Here is an 18,017-nt window from a genome sequence, read left to right on the forward strand (position 1 = left end):
TAATGGCCACACAGTGCTCCATACTGTATAATGGCCACACAGTGTTCCATACTGTATAATGGCCACACAGTGCTCCATACTGTATAATGACCGCACATGGTGCTCCATACTGTATAATGGCCACACAGTGCTCCATACTGTATAATGGCCACACATGATGCTCCATACTGTATAATGGCCGCACATGATGCTCCACACTGTATAATGGCCACACAGTGCTCCATACTGTATAATGGCCACACAGTGCTCCATACTGTATAATGATCGCACATGGTGCTCCATACTGTATAATGGCCACACAGTGCTCCATACTGTATAAAGGCCACACAGTGCCCCATACTGTATAATGGCCACACATGATGCTCCATACTGTACGATGACCACACATGACCCTCCATACTTTACGATGACCACACATGACGCTCCATACTGTATAATGAACACACATGATGCTCCATACTGTATAATGACCGCACATGATGCTCCATACTGTATAATGGCCACACAGTGCTCCATACTGTATAATGGCCACACATGATGCTCCATACTGTATAATGGCCACACAGTGCTCCATACTGTATAATGGTCACACAGTGCTCCATACTGTATAATGGCCACACAGTGCTCCATACTGTATAATGGCCACACAGTGCTCCATATTTTATAATGACCGCACATGGTGCTCCATACTGTATAATGGCCACATGGTGCTCCATACTGTATAATGGCCGCACATGATGCTCCATACTGTATAATGGCCACACATGATGCTCCACACTGTATAATGGCCACACAGTGCTCCATACTGTATAATGGCCACTGTTGTGAATTCCGTTCTCGGGCTCCCTCCTGTGGTCATGAGTGGTACTGTTTGAGTTCTGTTCTTGGGCTCCCTCTTGTGGCTTTGAGCTATACAGCTGGTGTCTAGCTGGGCTCAGCTGCCTCATTTTCTGCTAGTCTGGCTCCTATTTAACTCCACCTGGACCTTTACTTGTTGCCTGCTGTCGTTGTATTCAGTACTGGTTCAGATCTCTCTTGGACTTCCCTTGTGACCTGTCTCCTTCTGGAGAAGCTAAGTTTTGCTAGTTCATGTTTGCTCATTATTTCCTTGAAAATGTTTCTCAGTATATTATGAGTTCAGTCCAGCTTGCTTATATGTGATTTCCTCGCTCGCTGGTAGCTCTGGGGTGCGGAGTTGCGCCCCTCACATCGTGAGTCGGTGTGGGTTTTTTTGTATTCTCTGCGTGGATAATTTTGATAGTATTTTATAAAGACCGCACAGATTCCTTGCTATCTTCTGTCTATTTAGAGTTAGCGGGCCTCATTTGCTGAATCCTGTTTTCACTCCTACGTTTGTGTTTTCCCCTTAACTCACCGTTATAATTTGTGGGGGGCTGTCTAAAACTTTGGGGTATTTCTCTGAGGCAAGTGAGGCTTTATTTCTCTCTAGGGGTAGCTAGTTTCTCAGGCTGTGAAGAGGCATCAAGGTTTTCAGGTACGCTCCACGGCTGCCTTTAGTGTGTGTCGATAGGTTCAGAGTTGCGGTCAGTATAGTTCCCACATTCCCAGAGCTTGTCTTATTTTCTGGTTTACCTATCAGGTCAGTTTTGTGGTCCTTACCACCAGGATCATAACAGCACAGCAGGCCAATAATGTGTTAATGCATCGCAGAAGAGGGATAAGAGAAGTCCTGAGTTCATTTTTTTTTCCTCTGCAGTTTGTCTAGCCTCTCTCCTCCCCTTAATCTCTGGGTGGTTCAGAATTCAGCTGCAGATATGGACATTCAGAGTCTGTCCTCTAGTGTGGATCATCTCACTGCAAGGGTGCAAAGCATTCAGGATTATGTAGTTCACAGTCCTATGTCAGAGCCTAAGATACCAATTCCTGAGTGTTTCTCTGGAGATAGATCTAGGTTTTTGAACTTCAAAAATAATTGCAAATTATTCCTTTCTCTGAGACCTCGTTCCTCTGGTGATCCTGTTCAGCAAGTTAAAATTATTATTTCTTTATTACGTGGTGACCCTCAAGATTGGGCATTCTCCCTGACGCCAGGAGATCCTGCATTGCTAAATGTGGATGCGTTTTTTCTGGCGCTTGGATTGCTTTATGAGGAACCTAATCTTGTAGACCAGGCAGAAAAGGTTTTGCTGGCTCTCTCTCAGGGTCAGGATGAGGCAGAGGTTTTCTGTCAGAAGTTTAGGAAGTGGTCTGTGCTCACTCAGTGGAATGAGTGTGCCCTGGCAGCGATTTTCAGAAGGGGTCTTTCTGAAGCCATTAAGGATGTTATGGTGGGGTTCCCCATGCCTGCGGGTCTGAATGAGTCAATGTCTTTGGCCATTCAGATTGAACGGTGTTTGCGGGAGCGCAAACCTGTGCACCATCTGGCGGTATTTTCTGAGCAGAAGCCTGAGTCTATGCAATGTGACAGGATTCTGACCAGAATTGAATGACAAAATCACAGACGTCAGAATGGGTTGTGCTTTTACTGTGGTGATTCTGCTCATGTTATCTCAGATTGTTCTAAGCGCACAAATAGGTTCGCTAAGTCTGTCACCATTGGTACCGTACAGCCTAAGTTCATTTTGTCTGTTACTTTGATTTGCTCCCTGTCATCCTACTCAGTTATGGCTTTTGTGGATTCAGGTGCTGCCCTGAATTTGATGGATTTGTCATTTGCCAGGCGCTGTGGTTTTATCTTGGAGCCTTTGCAATTTCCTATTCCACTAAAGGGAATTGATGCTACGCCATTGGCCAAGAATAAGCCTCAGTACTGGACTCAAGTGACTATGTGTATGACTCCTGCACATCAGGAGGAGATTCGCTTTCTTGTGTTACATAATTTGCATGACGTGGTCGTGTTGGGTCTGCCATGGCTGCAGACTCATAATCCAGTCCTGGATTGGAAAGCAATGTCTGTGTCAAGTTGGGGTTGCAAGGGAATTCATGGCGATGCTCCTTTGGTGTCAATTGCTTCTTCTACTCCTTCTGAAGTCCCTGAGTTTTTGTCGGACTACCAGGATGTATTTGATGAGCCCAAATCCAGTGCCCTACCTCCTCATAGGGATTGTGATTGTGCTATAAATTTGATTCCTGGTAGTAAGTTCCCTAAGGGACGACTTTTTAATTTATCTGTACCAGAACATGCTGCTATGCGGAGTTATATAAAGGAGTCTTTGGAGAAAGGGCATATTCGCCCGTCCTCGTCACCTTTGGGTGCGGGGTTCTTTTTTGTGGCCAAGAAGGACGGTTCTCTGAGACCCTGTATAGATTATCGCCTTCTAAATAAAATCACGGTCAAATTTCAGTATCCTTTGCCACTGCTGTCCGATCTGTTTGCTCAGATTAGGGGGGCTAGTTGGTTCACCAAGATAGATCTTCGTGGAGCTTATAATCTTGTGCGTATAAAGCAGGGCGATGAATGGAAGACAGCATTTAATACGCCTGAAGGTAATTTCGAGTACTTGGTGATGCCTTTTGGGCTTTCTAACGCCCCTTCCGTGTTCCAGTCCTTCATGCACGACATCTTCCGAGAGTATCTGGATAGATTTATGATTGTGTACCTGGATGATATTTTGGTCTTTTCTGATGATTGGGAATCTCATGTGAAGCAGGTCAGGATGGTTTTTCAGGTCCTGCGTGCCAATGCCTTGTTTGTGAAGGGCTCTAAATGTCTCTTCGGAGTCCAGAAGGTTTCCTTTTTGGGTTTTATTTTTTCTCCTTCTACTATCGAGATGGATCCAGCCAAGGTCCAGGCTATTTATGATTGGACTCAACCTACATCGGTGAAGAGTCTTCAGAAGTTCTTGGGCTTTGCTAATTTTTACCGTCGCTTTATCACTAGTTTTTCTAGTGTGGTTAAGCCTTTGACGGATTTGACCAAAAAGGGTTCTGATGTGACGAATTGGTCTCCTGCGGCCGTGGAGGCCTTTCAGGAGCTGAAACGTCGGTTTTCTTCAGCTCCTGTCTTGCGTCAGCTGGACGTCTCTCTTCCCTTCCAGGTCGAGGTTGATGCTTCTGAGATTGGTGCAGGGGCTGTCTTGTCTCAGAAAGGCTCTGATGGCTCTGTGATGAGGCCATGTGCTTTCTTTTCTAGAAAGTTTTCGCCTGCCGAGCGGAATTATGATGTTGGTAATCGGGAGTTGTTGGCAATGAAGTGGGCATTCGAGGAGTGGCGACATTGGCTTGAGGGAGCCAAACATCGTGTGGTGGTCTTGACGGATCACAAGAATTTGACTTACCTCGAGTCGGCCAAACGGTTAAATCCTAGACAGGCTCGATGGTCGCTGTTTTTCTCCCGTTTCGATTTCGTGGTTTCATATCTTCCGGGCTCAAAGAATGTGAAGGCTGATGCCCTTTCCAGGAGTTTTGTGCCTGACTCTCCAGGAGTTTCTGAACCGGCTGGTATCCTCAGAGAGGGAGTGATTTTGTCTGCCATCTCCCCTGATTTGCGGCGGGTGCTGCAGGAATTTCAGACCAATAGACCTGACCGTTGTCCACCGGAGAGACTGATTGTCCCGGATAGATGGACCAGTAGAGTTATTTCCGAGGTTCATTCTTCAGTGTTGGCGGGTCATCCTGGGATTTTTGGTACCAGGGATTTGGTGGCTAGGTCCTTTTGGTGGCCTTCCTTGTCGCGGGATGTGCGTTCCTTTGTGCAGTCCTGTGGGATTTGTGCCCGGGCCAAGCCTTGCTGTTCTCGTGCCAGTGGACTGCTTTTGCCTTTGCCTGTCCCTAAGAGGCCCTGGACGCATATTTCCATGGATTTTATTTCGGATCTTCCAGTCTCTCAGAGGATTGTCTGTCATCTGGGTGGTTTGTGATCGTTTTTCTAAAATGGTCCATTTGGTGCCCTTGCCTAAGCTGCCTTCCTCCTCCGATTTGGTTCCGCTGTTTTTTCAGAATGTGGTTCGTTTGCATGGTATTCCAGAGAACATTGTGTCTGACAGAGGATCCCAGTTTGTGTCCAGATTTTGGCGGTCCTATTGTGCTAAGATGGGCATTGATTTGTCTTTTTAGTCGGCCTTCCATCCTCAGACGAATGGCCAAACCGAACGAACTAATCAGACCTTGGAAACTTATCTGAGATGTTTTGTTTCTGCTGATCAGGATGATTGGGTGACTTTTTTGCCATTGGCTGAGTTCGCCCTCAATAATCGGGCTAGCTCTGCTACTTTGGTTTCGCCTTTTTTTTGTAATTCTGGTTTTCATCCTCGTTTTTCCTCAGGTCAGGTTGAGCCCTCTGACTGTCCTGGGGTAGATTCTGTGGTGGATAGGTTGCAGCAGATTTGGAACCACGTAGTGGACAATTTGACGTTGTCACAAGAGAAGGCTCAGCGCTTTGCTAACCGCCGTCGCTGTGTGGGTCCCCGACTTCGTGTGGGGGATTTGGTGTGGTTGTCTTCTCGTTATGTTCCTATGAAGTTCAAGCCTCGTTTCATCGGTCCTTATAAGATTTTAGAAATCCTCACCCCTGTGTCTTTTCGTTTGGACCTCCCAGCATCGTTTGCCATTCATAATGTGTTCCATAGTCATTGTTGCGGAGGTATGTTATGCCTGTGGTTCCTTCTGTTGATCCTCCTGCTCCGGTGTTGGTCGAGGGAGAATTGGAGTATGTGGTGGAAAAGATCTTGGATTCTCGTATTTCGAGACGGAGGCTTCAGTACTTAGTTAAATGGAAGGGCTATGGTCAGGAGGATAATTCCTGGGTTGTTGCCTCTGATGTCCATGCGGCCGATTTGGTTCGTGCCTTTCATTTGGCTCGTCCTGATCGGCCTGGGGGCTCTGGTGAGGGTTCAGTGACCCCTCCTCAAGGGGGGGGTACTGTTGTGAATTCCGTTCTCGGGCTCCCTCCTGTGGTCATGAGTGGTACTGTTTGAGTTCTGTTCTTGGGCTCCCTCTGGTGGCTTTGAGCTATACGGCTGGTGTCTAGCTGGGCTCAGCTGCCTCGTTTTCTGCTAGTCTGGCTCCTATTTAACTCCACCTGGACCTTTACTTGTTGCCTGCTGTCGTTGTATTCAGTACTGGTTCAGATCTCTCTTGGACTTCCCTTGTGACCTGTCTCCTTCTGGAGAAGCTAAGTTTTGCTAGTTCATGTTTGCTCATTATTTCCTTGAAAATGTTTCTCAGTATATTATGAGTTCAGTCCAGCTTGCTTATATGTGATTTCCTCGCTCGTTGGTAGCTCTGGGGTGCGGAGTTGCGCCCCTCACATCGTGAGTCGGTGTGGGGGTTTTTTGTATTCTCTGCGTGGATAATTTTGATAGTATTTTATACTGACCGCACAGATTCCTTGCTATCTTCTGTCTATTTAGAGTTAGCGGGCCTCATTTGCTGAATCCTGTTTTCACTCCTACGTTTGTGTTTTCCCCTTAACTCGACGTTATTATTTGTGGGGGGCTGTCTAAAACTTTGGGGTATTTCTCTGAGGCAAGTGAGGCTTTATTTCTCTCTAGGGGTAGCTAGTTTCTCAGGCTGTGAAGAGGCGTCTAGGTTTTCAGGTACGCTCCACGGCTGCCTTTAGTGTGTGTCGATAGGTTCAGAGTTGCGGTCAGTATAGTTCCCACATTCCCAGAGCTTGTCTTATTTTCTGGTTTACCTATCAGGTCAGTTTTGTGGTCCTTACCACCAGGATCATAACAGACCACACAGTGCTCCATACTGTATAATGACCGCACATGATGCTCCATACTGTATAATGGCCACACAGTGCTCCATACTGTATAATGGCCACACAGTGCTCCATACTGTATAATGGCCACACAGTGCTCCATACTGTATAATGGCCACACATGATGCTCCATACTGTATAATGACCACACATGATGCTGCATACTGTATAATGACCGCACATGATGCTCAATACTGTATAATGACCGCACATGATGCTCCATACTGTCTAATGACCGCACATGATGCTCCATACTGTCTAATGACTGCACATGATGCTCCATACTGTATACTGGCTGCACATGATGCTCCATACTGTATAATGACCGCACATGATGCTCCATACTGTATAATGGCCACACAGGAGGCGACCTGCCTTCCCATTTCATCGTCACCCACTGCTACTCACCATCAGGTAAACACCAGTTATGGCTCTGTCATTGTTTTCTTTTTTCCTTTGCTGCTGGTCATTCCTTTTAGGAAACAATGTTTTCCTCCTTCACGCTTCACATTGCCACCTAGTGGCCAATTTCCTTTGTGGCTTCATAGCCATCATTCTTTCAGGCATAGTAGTAATCATCAGTAGTAAATTACTACTTTTATCTCCATACTACCATAATGAAACCTACTATTGCTACTGCCAGAGCTATTTCTTATCCCCTGATGTGAGGGTACTGTTCAATACATATATACATATTGCTGTTTACTTATTTCCTTACTACACCCTTTATTTAGATATCAGACGCTTATGTGGGATTTTTAAAGAGACGTGTTCACGTCCATCCACATAGACAGCCTTGTTTTCTTCTATAGGGATATTATTATCTTTAGCATAGCAACACCCTATATGTATAGCTATAAAATACCCTGTTACTGGGAATCGTGGGTCACCACCTGTTCACATCTTGGAGGTCCAATTATTTACATCATCCTGTCTTTTTTAGAATTGTAATTTTAAAACTAATTGTTTAATAAAGATTTTTTTTACTGTTACTCACTAATGTGTCACTTCATACCTTAATAGGTAATTTATTTCAGCATCTATTATCGAAGTGCTTATGTTCTGCCTATACTAAACCCCTCTTTTTTTTCGGATTATGGGATTAATAATGACATACAGGCACGCAGCTCACACACAGGCACACAGCTCACACACACGCTCACACACACGCACACAGCTCACTCACATGGCTCACACACACGCAGCACACACACACAGCTCACACACACGCAGCACACACACAGCTCACAGACGCACGCACGCAGCTCACACACACGCAGCATCACACACACACACAGCATCACACACACACAGCATCACACACACACACGCAGTATCACACATACACATGCAGCATCACAAACGCAGCTCACAAACACATGCAGCTTTGACACAAATGCATCACACACGCAGCCATCACACACACACGCAGCCATCACACACACACGCAGCCATCACACACACACGCAGCCATCACACACACACACGCAGCCATTACACACACGCAGCCATCACACACATGCAGCCATCACACACACGCAGCCATCACACACGCAGCCATCACACACACGCAGTCATCACATACACACCAGATACCTCATACACACATGACACACATACAGCATCTCACACACACACAAATGCAGCATCTCACACACACACACATGCAGCATCACACACACACATGCAGCATATCACACACACACACACATGCAGCATCACACACACACACACACACATGCAGCATCACACACACACATGCAGTATCACACACACACATGCAGCATCACACACACACACATGCAACATCACACACACACATGCAGCATCACACACACAAGCAGCATCACACACACACACACACGTGCAGCATCACACACACACATGCAGCATCACACACACACACACATGCAGCATCACACACACCACACACACACAATCTCCTCTGTGTTGCAGGGGCGGCTGATCTGTCCATGTGCAGCTCTTCAGTTTCTCCTGCTCACAGCTCTGCACTGTCCCAGCACCTCCCCGTCTCTCCTTCTCTGCCGGGATACCAGATAAGAGCAGGAGAAGCCGGAGCTCCGTGCACACACAGTAGGTAGTGAGTCGCTGACCTTTCATCTTGATTGCTGCTGGCTCTCTCCCTCAGCGTGGCAGCACCGCACAGGGGGCGGGGTCGGTCGGAAGGTGACCCAGCTTTTATAAAAATAAAAAAAACAGCCACAAACATAAGTTACTCAGGTGCCGCCCCCTGCATTGTCCCCGCCCTAGGCACGTAGTGCGGGACAACTAATGTCCCGCCCGTGATCCCGGGGCTGACTGTCAAAATCAGGACAGTCCCGCGGGATCCGGGACGGTTGGGAGGTATGGTCTTAACCTGTATTACTGGGTAACATGTGGCGCTTTTTGTACACGTCCTTTCTGAATTAGTATTTGTGCTGTATAAGATTATAATTCGTAAAATAAAGGCATGTTACAAGCACTGTACACACACACTGTACACACATGTATTTGAATAGGGGGAATGTACAGTCGCTGGCCATGGCCACTTAATAGTAGACAGAGCAGCTCTTTAAAGGGAACCTGTCACCCCCCCCCCCAGTCGTTTCAAACTAAAAGAGCCACCTTGTGCAGCAGTAATGCTGCATTCTGACAAGGTGGCTCTTTTAGTTCTGGGTGCTGTAACTAGATAAATAATCAGTTTTTTAATTTGTCAGAAATGCTTGGTCTTCAGTCAAGGAGGCCGGCATTTCCCCCCTGCTGCAGATGCCACACAGCTGTCACTCACATCTTCTTGGCGCCGGGCGCCGCCTCCTCAGCGCTGTTTTGAAAATAGCCGGCGCTTGCGCTCTTTTCTCCTGCCTGGTGCAGGCGCTGGTGACTGCGCCTGTGCGGCCGCCCTGCCTGGGAATCCCAGCCCCGCAATGTGAATAAATCATAAGTCACTGCGGGGCTGGGAATCTCAGGCAGGGCGGCCGCGCAGGTGCAGTCACCGAGACTGCATATGAGGAAAGACGGGCAGCGCTCACTGCGCCTGCACCAGGCAGGAGAAAAGAGCGCAGGCGCCGGCTATTTTCAAAACAGCGCTGAGGAGGCGTCGCCCGGCGCCCGGCGCCAAGAAGATGTGAGTGACAGCTGTGTGCTATCTGCAGCAGGAGGGGAAAGGCCTGCCTCCTTGACTGAAGACAAGGTATTTCTGACAAATTAAAAAACTGATTATTTCTCTAGTTACAGCACCCAGAACTAAAAGAGCCACCTTGAGCCCCACTGATCAGACATTGCTGCCCTATTCTGAGGTCCGCCAGTATTAAAGCCATGGACAACCTCGTAGGTGTACTTACTTATTTGAAGCCAGCAAAAAGATTTGGACTATTGCCAGTTTTGTTTACTATTATAGTGAAAAGAACCTTCATGTTCCCCAACTGGAACAATTCCTCCTGACTCCCCTATTACTGCATCGTAATAAAGTTATGTGCAGTGAATATAGTTTCATATCACCACTGGTGATCTGATAATTAGCCAGTAGTCGCCCAGTGGGGTATCTATTCCCCCAGACTAGTAGTCCGCACCTTCATTGCTGTAGTCATTCCCTCTTGGACACGATTTATCTGCATCCGTATTTTTTCTGCAAATGCATGGAACTGCATCCTGATCAGGATTTGGTTGGAAATGTGAAATTCTGACTTATGGGGCAGAGGAGAGAGAGGAGAGGAGAGAGGAGAGGGGAGAGAGGAGAGGAGACGGGAGAGAGAGGGGAGAGAGGAGAGGAGAGAGACTGGTGAAAGTGAAAGAAAAAAATGGGGCTCCGAGCCTGCGCAGTATTACATCCACATGCAGATTGGACGCAGTCATCCTGATTCGGGGCATCTACATTGACAATCATATGTTTCTTGGATGCGTTGTCTTGTACCAGGATGTTTGCAGATTTTTTAACACCCAAAATTCACAACAAGTTGCATTTTGGGAGCACATGAAAAATCCTGGTGCAAACGCAGGTCCATGCATCCCTATGTTAAGCATAGGGATTCAGTCTGGATCAGAATGCCTCAGGATTGCTACACATCACAACGCACCGCACCAAAGCGCTAGTGTGAAAGCAGACCCACTGGTGCAGCCCCTAACCAGGAGCTCCATGTTATATACATACTCCCAATACATTGTATTAACATTAGCACACTATAACATAGGGCACAAGCCCTTCTAGTGAGGCCGGTAACTGTATGACAGCATGTATATGTAAGGAGGTGAAACACAAGAAGAGTCCGGGGGCGGTTACCTTCTCTGCTCCGTGCCTGGAACCATTGAGCTATGCTACAGGTTCCCTGGGGAGCGGACTCTGCTGTGACTGGAGAGGGGCGCTTTGACACCCATGCAGAGACAGTGACCCGTACACAGACAGTGGCCCGTGCAGAGACTGTGACCCCTGGTACTCACGGTACCAGTGCAGAGCCCTTGATTCCTGTTAAGAGACTTAATAATAGACTGAGCATCATTCTCCCGCGATAGGCTGTACTGTTAAAGCTAAAGACTCAGAGCCGAGGGGACCCCATTTGCCTAGCATCCCCTCTGTCTATCACATTAACTCCCGAAACCCCAGGCTGCGGTTTCCTAGAGACTACACAGCTCATGGATAACAGAGGGACGACAAGTGCCGCTGTTTCTCGGTGCCTACGTTGGAGAAGACGACCCTACAAGCAAGTCCTCATCAGACTGATAAGTGTTTTCCCAAGAAATTCCGTTTACTACTGCTATGCTGCTTCCCATATATTTTGCACCATTATTTTATCAGTTTATATTCTACTGTTTTCTCCCTGTGAGGAGAATATTGTCCCTGTTAATAAATCCCCCTCAACAGTTGGTCTGTCTATTCCGTGGTGACATACTCTACCCTGCACTCTATTATACTTGGCGTAGTCGGCAGGATGTCTGTTGTGATATTGGATTTTGGGCTCCCCCGGTGGCCACTGGTGGAATTGAACTGGTGTGCATCATCCCCTCTGTTCACCTGTTTCCATCAGGATGTGGGAGTCGCTATTTAGCCTTGCTCCTCTGTCACTTCCATGCCGGTCAACATTGTAATCAGAAGCCTTTCTGTGCATGTTCCTGCTGCTAGACAACTCCCAGCTAAGTTGGACTTTAGTCCTCGTTTGTTTTTGCATTTTGTTCCAGTTCACAGCTGTAGTTTCGTTTCTGTGTCTGGAAAGCTCTTGTGATCTGAAATTGCCACTCTGATGTTATGAGTTAATACTAGAGTCTTAAAGTAATTTCAGGATGGTGTTTTGATAGGGTTTTCAGCTGACCATGAAAGTGCCCTTTCTGTCTTCCTGCTATCTAGTAAGCGGACCTCAATTTTGCTAAACCTATTTTCATACTACGTTTGTCATTTTCATCTAAAATCACCGCCAATATATGTGGGGGCCTCTGTCTGCCTTTCGGGGAAATTTCTCTAGAGGTGAGCCAGGACTATATTTTCCTCTGCCAGGATTAGTTAGTCCTCCGGCCGGCGCTGGGCGTCTAGGGATAAAACGCAGGCAACGCTACCCGGCTACTGTTAGTTGTGCGGCAGGTTTAGTTCATGGTCTGTTTAGTTTCCATCCTTCCAAGAGCTAGTTCTTATGTTTGCTGGGCTATGTTCTCTTGCCATTGAGAACCATAACAGTTTGACTGGCCCAAAAAGGGTTAAATTAATTGACAGAGAAAGGAGAGAAAAGAGAAGTCTGCTGAAGATTTTTTTTTTTTTTTTTTTTTCCCCTTCAGTTCTGAGTGTGCTTGTAATTGAATCTCTTGCAAGTCTGCCTATATTGCAGCCTTTCTCTCTCTCTCTCCTTCTAATCCTGGAATGGCTCTGTGTTCACCTGTTTAAAATGGATATTCAGAGTTTAGCTGCAGGTTTGAATAATCTCACCACGAAAGTTCAAAATTTACAAGATTTTGTTGTTCATGTTCCTATATCTGAACCTAGAATTCCTTTGCCTGAATTTTTCTCGGGGAATAGATCTTGCTTTCAAAATTTCAAAAATAATTGCAAGTTGTTTTTGTCCCTGAAATCTCGCTCTGCTGGAGATCCTGCTCAGCAGGTCAGGATTGTGATTTCCTTGCTCCGGGGCGACCCTCAGGATTGGGCTTTTGCATTGGCTCCAGGGGATCCTGCGTTGCTCAATGTGGATGCGTTTTTTCTGGCCTTGGGGTTGCTTTATGAGGAACCTCAGTTAGAGCTTCAGGCGGAAAAGGCCTTGATGTCCCTATCTCAGGGGCAAGACGAAGCTGAAATATACTGCCAGAAATTCCGTAAATGGGCTGTGCTTACTCAGTGGAATGAGTGCGCCCTGGCGGCGAATTTCAGAGAGGGTCTCTCTGATGCCATTAAGGATGTTATGGTGGGGTTCCCTGTGCCTGCGGGTCTGAATGAGTCCATGACAATGGCTATCCAGATCGATAGGCATCTGCGGGAGCGCAAACCTGTGCACCATTTGGCGGTGTCTACTGAGAAGACGCCAGAGAATATGCAATGTGATAGAATTCTGTCCAGAAGTGAACGGCAGAATTTTAGACGAAAAAATGGGTTGTGCTTCTATTGCGGTGATTCAACTCATGTTATATCAGCATGCTCTAAGCGTACTAAGAAGCTTGATAAGTCTGTTTCAATTGGCACTTTACAGTCTAAGTTTATTCTATCTGTGACCCTGATTTGTTCTTTATCATCTATTACCGCGGATGCCTATGTCGACTCTGGCGCCGCTTTGAGTCTTATGGATTGGTCCTTTGCCAAACGCTGTGGGTATGATTTGGAGCCTCTTGAAACTCCTATACCCCTGAAGGGGATTGACTCCACCCCATTGGCTAGCAATAAACCACAATACTGGACACAAGTAACTATGCGGATTAATCCGGATCACCAGGAGATTATTCGCTTTCTTGTGCTGTATAACCTACATGATGTGTTGGTGCTTGGATTGCCATGGCTGCAATCTCATAACCCAGTCCTTGACTGGAAAGCTATGTCTGTGTTAAGCTGGGGATGTAAGGGGACGCATGGGGACGTACCTGTGGTTTCCATTTCATCATCTATTCCCTCTGAGATTCCTGAATTCTTGACTGAATATCGTGACGTTTTTGAAGAACCTAAGCTTGGTTCATTACCTCCGCACCGGGAGTGCGATTGTGCCATAGATTTGATTCCGGGTAGTAAATACCCTAAGGGTCGTTTATTTAATCTGTCTGTGCCTGAACATGCTGCTATGCGAGAATATATAAAGGAGTCCTTGGAAAAGGGACATATTCGTCCTTCGTCATCTCCCTTAGGAGCCGGTTTTTTCTTTGTGGCTAAGAAAGATGGCTCTTTGAGGCCGTGTATTGATTATCGGCTTTTGAATAAAATCACGGTTAAATATCAATATCCGTTGCCACTGCTGACTGATTTGTTTGCTCGCATAAAGGGGGCCAAGTGGTTCTCTAAGATAGATCTCCGTGGGGCGTATAATTTGGTGCGAATTAAGCAGGGGGATGAGTGGAAAACCGCATTTAATACGCCCGAGGGCCACTTTGAGTATTTGGTGATGCCTTTTGGTCTTTCAAATGCCCCTTCAGTCTTTCAGTCCTTTATGCATGACATTTTCCGTGATTATTTGGATAAATTTATGATTGTGTATCTGGATGATATTTTGATTTTTTCGGATGACTGGGACTCTCATGTCCAGCAGGTCAGGAGGGTTTTTCAGGTTTTGCGGTCTAATTCCTTGTGTGTGAAGGGTTCTAAGTGCGTTTTTGGGGTTCAAAAGATTTCCTTTTTGGGATATATTTTTTCCCCCTCTTCCATCGAGATGGATCCTGTCAAGGTTCAGGCTATTTGTGATTGGACGCAACCCTCTTCTCTTAAGAGTCTTCAGAAATTTTTGGGCTTTGCTAACTTTTATCGTCGATTTATTGCTGGTTTTTCTGATGTTGTTAAACCATTGACTGATTTGACTAAGAAGGGTGCTGATGTTGCTGATTGGTCCCCTGCTGCTGTGGAAGCCTTTCGGGAGCTTAAGCGCCGCTTTTCTTCCGCCCCTGTGTTGCGTCAGCCTGATGTTGCTCTTCCTTTTCAGGTTGAGGTCGACGCTTCTGAAATCGGAGCTGGGGCGGTTTTGTCGCAGAGAAGTTCCGATTGCTCCGTGATGAGACCTTGTGCTTTTTTCTCGCGTAAATTTTCGCCCGCCGAGCGGAATTATGATGTTGGGAATCGGGAGCTTTTGGCCATGAAGTGGGCTTTTGAGGAGTGGCGTCATTGGCTTGAGGGGGCTAGACATCAGGTGGTGGTATTGACTGACCACAAAAATCTAATTTATCTTGAGTCCGCCAGACGCCTGAATCCTAGACAGGCGAGCTGGTCGTTGTTTTTCTCTCGGTTTAATTTTGTGGTGTCCTACCTGCCGGGTTCTAAGAATGTTAAGGCGGATGCCCTTTCTAGGAGTTTTGAGCCTGACTCCCCTGGTAATTCTGAACCTACAGGTATCCTTAAGGATGGAGTGATATTGTCTGCCGTTTCTCCAGACCTGCGGCGGGCCTTGCAGGAGTTTCAGGCGGATAGACCTGATCGTTGCCCACCTGGTAGACTGTTTGTTCCTGATGATTGGACCAGTAAAGTCATTTCTGAGGTTCATTCTTCTGCGTTGGCAGGTCATCCTGGAATCTTTGGTACCAGGGATTTGGTGGCAAGGTCCTTCTGGTGGCCTTCCCTGTCTCGAGATGTGCGAGGCTTCGTGCAGTCTTGTGACGTTTGTGCTCGGGCCAAGCCTTGTTGTTCTCAGGCTAGTGGATTGTTGTTGCCCTTGCCTATCCCGAAGAGGCCCTGGACGCACATCTTGATGGATTTTATTTCGGATCTTCCTGTTTCTCAGAAGATGTCTGTCATCTGGGTGGTGTGTGACCGTTTCTCTAAGATGGTCCATTTGGTTCCCCTGCCTAAGTTGCCTTCTTCTTCCGAGTTGGTTCCTCTGTTTTTTCAAAATGTGGTCCGTTTGCATGGTATTCCGGAGAATATCGTTTCTGACAGAGGAACCCAATTCGTGTCTAGATTTTGGCGAGCATTCTGTGCTAGGATGGGCATAGATTTGTCTTTCTCGTCTGCTTTCCATCCTCAGACTAATGGCCAGACCGAGCGGACGAATCAGACCTTGGAGACATATTTGAGGTGTTTTGTGTCTGCAGATCAGGATGATTGGGTTGCTTTTTTGCCTTTAGCGGAGTTTGCCCTCAATAATCGGGCCAGCTCTGCCACCTTGGTGTCTCCTTTTTTCTGTAATTCGGGGTTTCATCCTCGATTTTCTTCTGGTCAGGTGGAATCTTCGGATTGTCCTGGAGTGGATGCTGTGGTGGAGACGTTGCATCAGATTTGGGGGCAGGTAGTGGACAATTTGAAGTTGTCCCAGGAGAAGACTCAGCTTTTTGCCAACCGCCGGCGTCGGGTTGGTCCTCGGCTTTGTGTTGGGGACTTGGTGTGGTTGTCTTCTCGTTTTGTCCCTATGAGGGTTTCTTCTCCTAAGTTTAAGCCTCGGTTCATCGGCCCGTACAAGATATTGGAGATTCTTAACCCTGTGTCCTTCCGTTTGGACCTCCCTGCATCTTTTTCTATTCATAATGTTTTTCATCGGTCATTATTGCGCTGGTATGAGGTACCGGTTGTGCCTTCCGTTGAGCCTCCTGCTCCGGTGTTGGTTGAGGGCGAGTTGGAGTACGTTGTGGAAAAAATCTTGGACTCCCGTGTTTCCAGACGGAAACTCCAGTATCTGGTCAAATGGAAGGGATACGGTCAGGAGGATAATTCTTGGGTGACTGCCTCTGATGTTCATGCCTCCGATCTGGTCCGTGCCTTTCATAGGGCTCATCCTGATCGCCCTGGTGGTTCTGGTGAGGGTTCGGTGCCCCCTTCTTGAGGGGGGGGTACTGTTGTGATATTGGATTTTGGGCTCCCCCGGTGGCCACTGGTGGAATTGAACTGGTGTGCATCATCCCCTCTGTTCACCTGTTTCCATCAGGATGTGGGAGTCGCTATTTAGCCTTGCTCCTCTGTCACTTCCATGCCGGTCAACATTGTAATCAGAAGCCTTTCTGTGCATGTTCCTGCTGCTAGACAACTCCCAGCTAAGTTGGACTTTAGTCCTCGTTTGTTTTTGCATTTTGTTCCAGTTCACAGCTGTAGTTTCGTTTCTGTGTCTGGAAAGCTCTTGTGATCTGAAATTGCCACTCTGATGTTATGAGTTAATACTAGAGTCTTAAAGTAATTTCAGGATGGTGTTTTGATAGGGTTTTCAGCTGACCATGAAAGTGCCCTTTCTGTCTTCCTGCTATCTAGTAAGCGGACCTCAATTTTGCTAAACCTATTTTCATACTACGTTTGTCATTTTCATCTAAAATCACCGCCAATATATGTGGGGGCCTCTGTCTGCCTTTCGGGGAAATTTCTCTAGAGGTGAGCCAGGACTATATTTTCCTCTGCCAGGATTAGTTAGTCCTCCGGCCGGCGCTGGGCGTCTAGGGATAAAACGCAGGCAACGCTACCCGGCTACTGTTAGTTGTGCGGCAGGTTTAGTTCATGGTCTGTTTAGTTTCCATCCTTCCAAGAGCTAGTTCTTATGTTTGCTGGGCTATGTTCTCTTGCCATTGAGAACCATAACAGATGTCACATGGTAATGCGGAAAGGGCAGACCAAGCAGTTAGGGGAGGCCCCAGGTCTAGCATCTCCCTGGGAGCCATGTTGGTTAACCTGCCAAAATTCTCGGGGAGCGATGTAATGTTGAGGAGCACATCCGAGGGATGATGCGGATGCATCCTATGATGCTGGCTCTGCAGGCGGAAATAGCTGTGATGGCCCTAAAGGGGGATGCACGGGACTCTGTTATGCTCAGACACCCCCAGGCGAGAGGTTCCTGGACAAAGTATTGCGTATACTTGAGGAGACGCATGGGGACCCCACTGATATAGGGGAGCTGCACATGCGACTGTTTCGCCGGGTACAAAGAGAGGGGGAGACCGTGACGCAGTATATGAATGCCCTGCAGGAGCTCCATACGGCCATCATATGGAAGGATGGCGTAGGTGTGGGGTCAATTAACGTTGTGCTGCGAGACCAACTGGTGACAGGCTTGCGAGATGTGTTGATGAAACAGGTCCTACGAGAGCGCATGCGAGTAAAGCCAGATATGACCTTCTCTGAGGTCGGGAGTGAGGCACGCACGCGCGAGCAAGGGGTGATAGTGCCGTTGGGGAAGGTCTGGAGCGGGGAGGTAACTGCCCCTCAATGGGTAGAAGACTTGAGGAAGAAGGTTAAGCGGGTACGTGAGGAAGTGGCTGAATATAAGAAGACCTCTGC

The sequence above is a fragment of the Ranitomeya variabilis genome, chromosome 4 (assembly GCF_051348905.1).
Source record: "Ranitomeya variabilis isolate aRanVar5 chromosome 4, aRanVar5.hap1, whole genome shotgun sequence".
Classification (NCBI taxonomy): Eukaryota; Metazoa; Chordata; class Amphibia; order Anura; family Dendrobatidae; genus Ranitomeya; species Ranitomeya variabilis.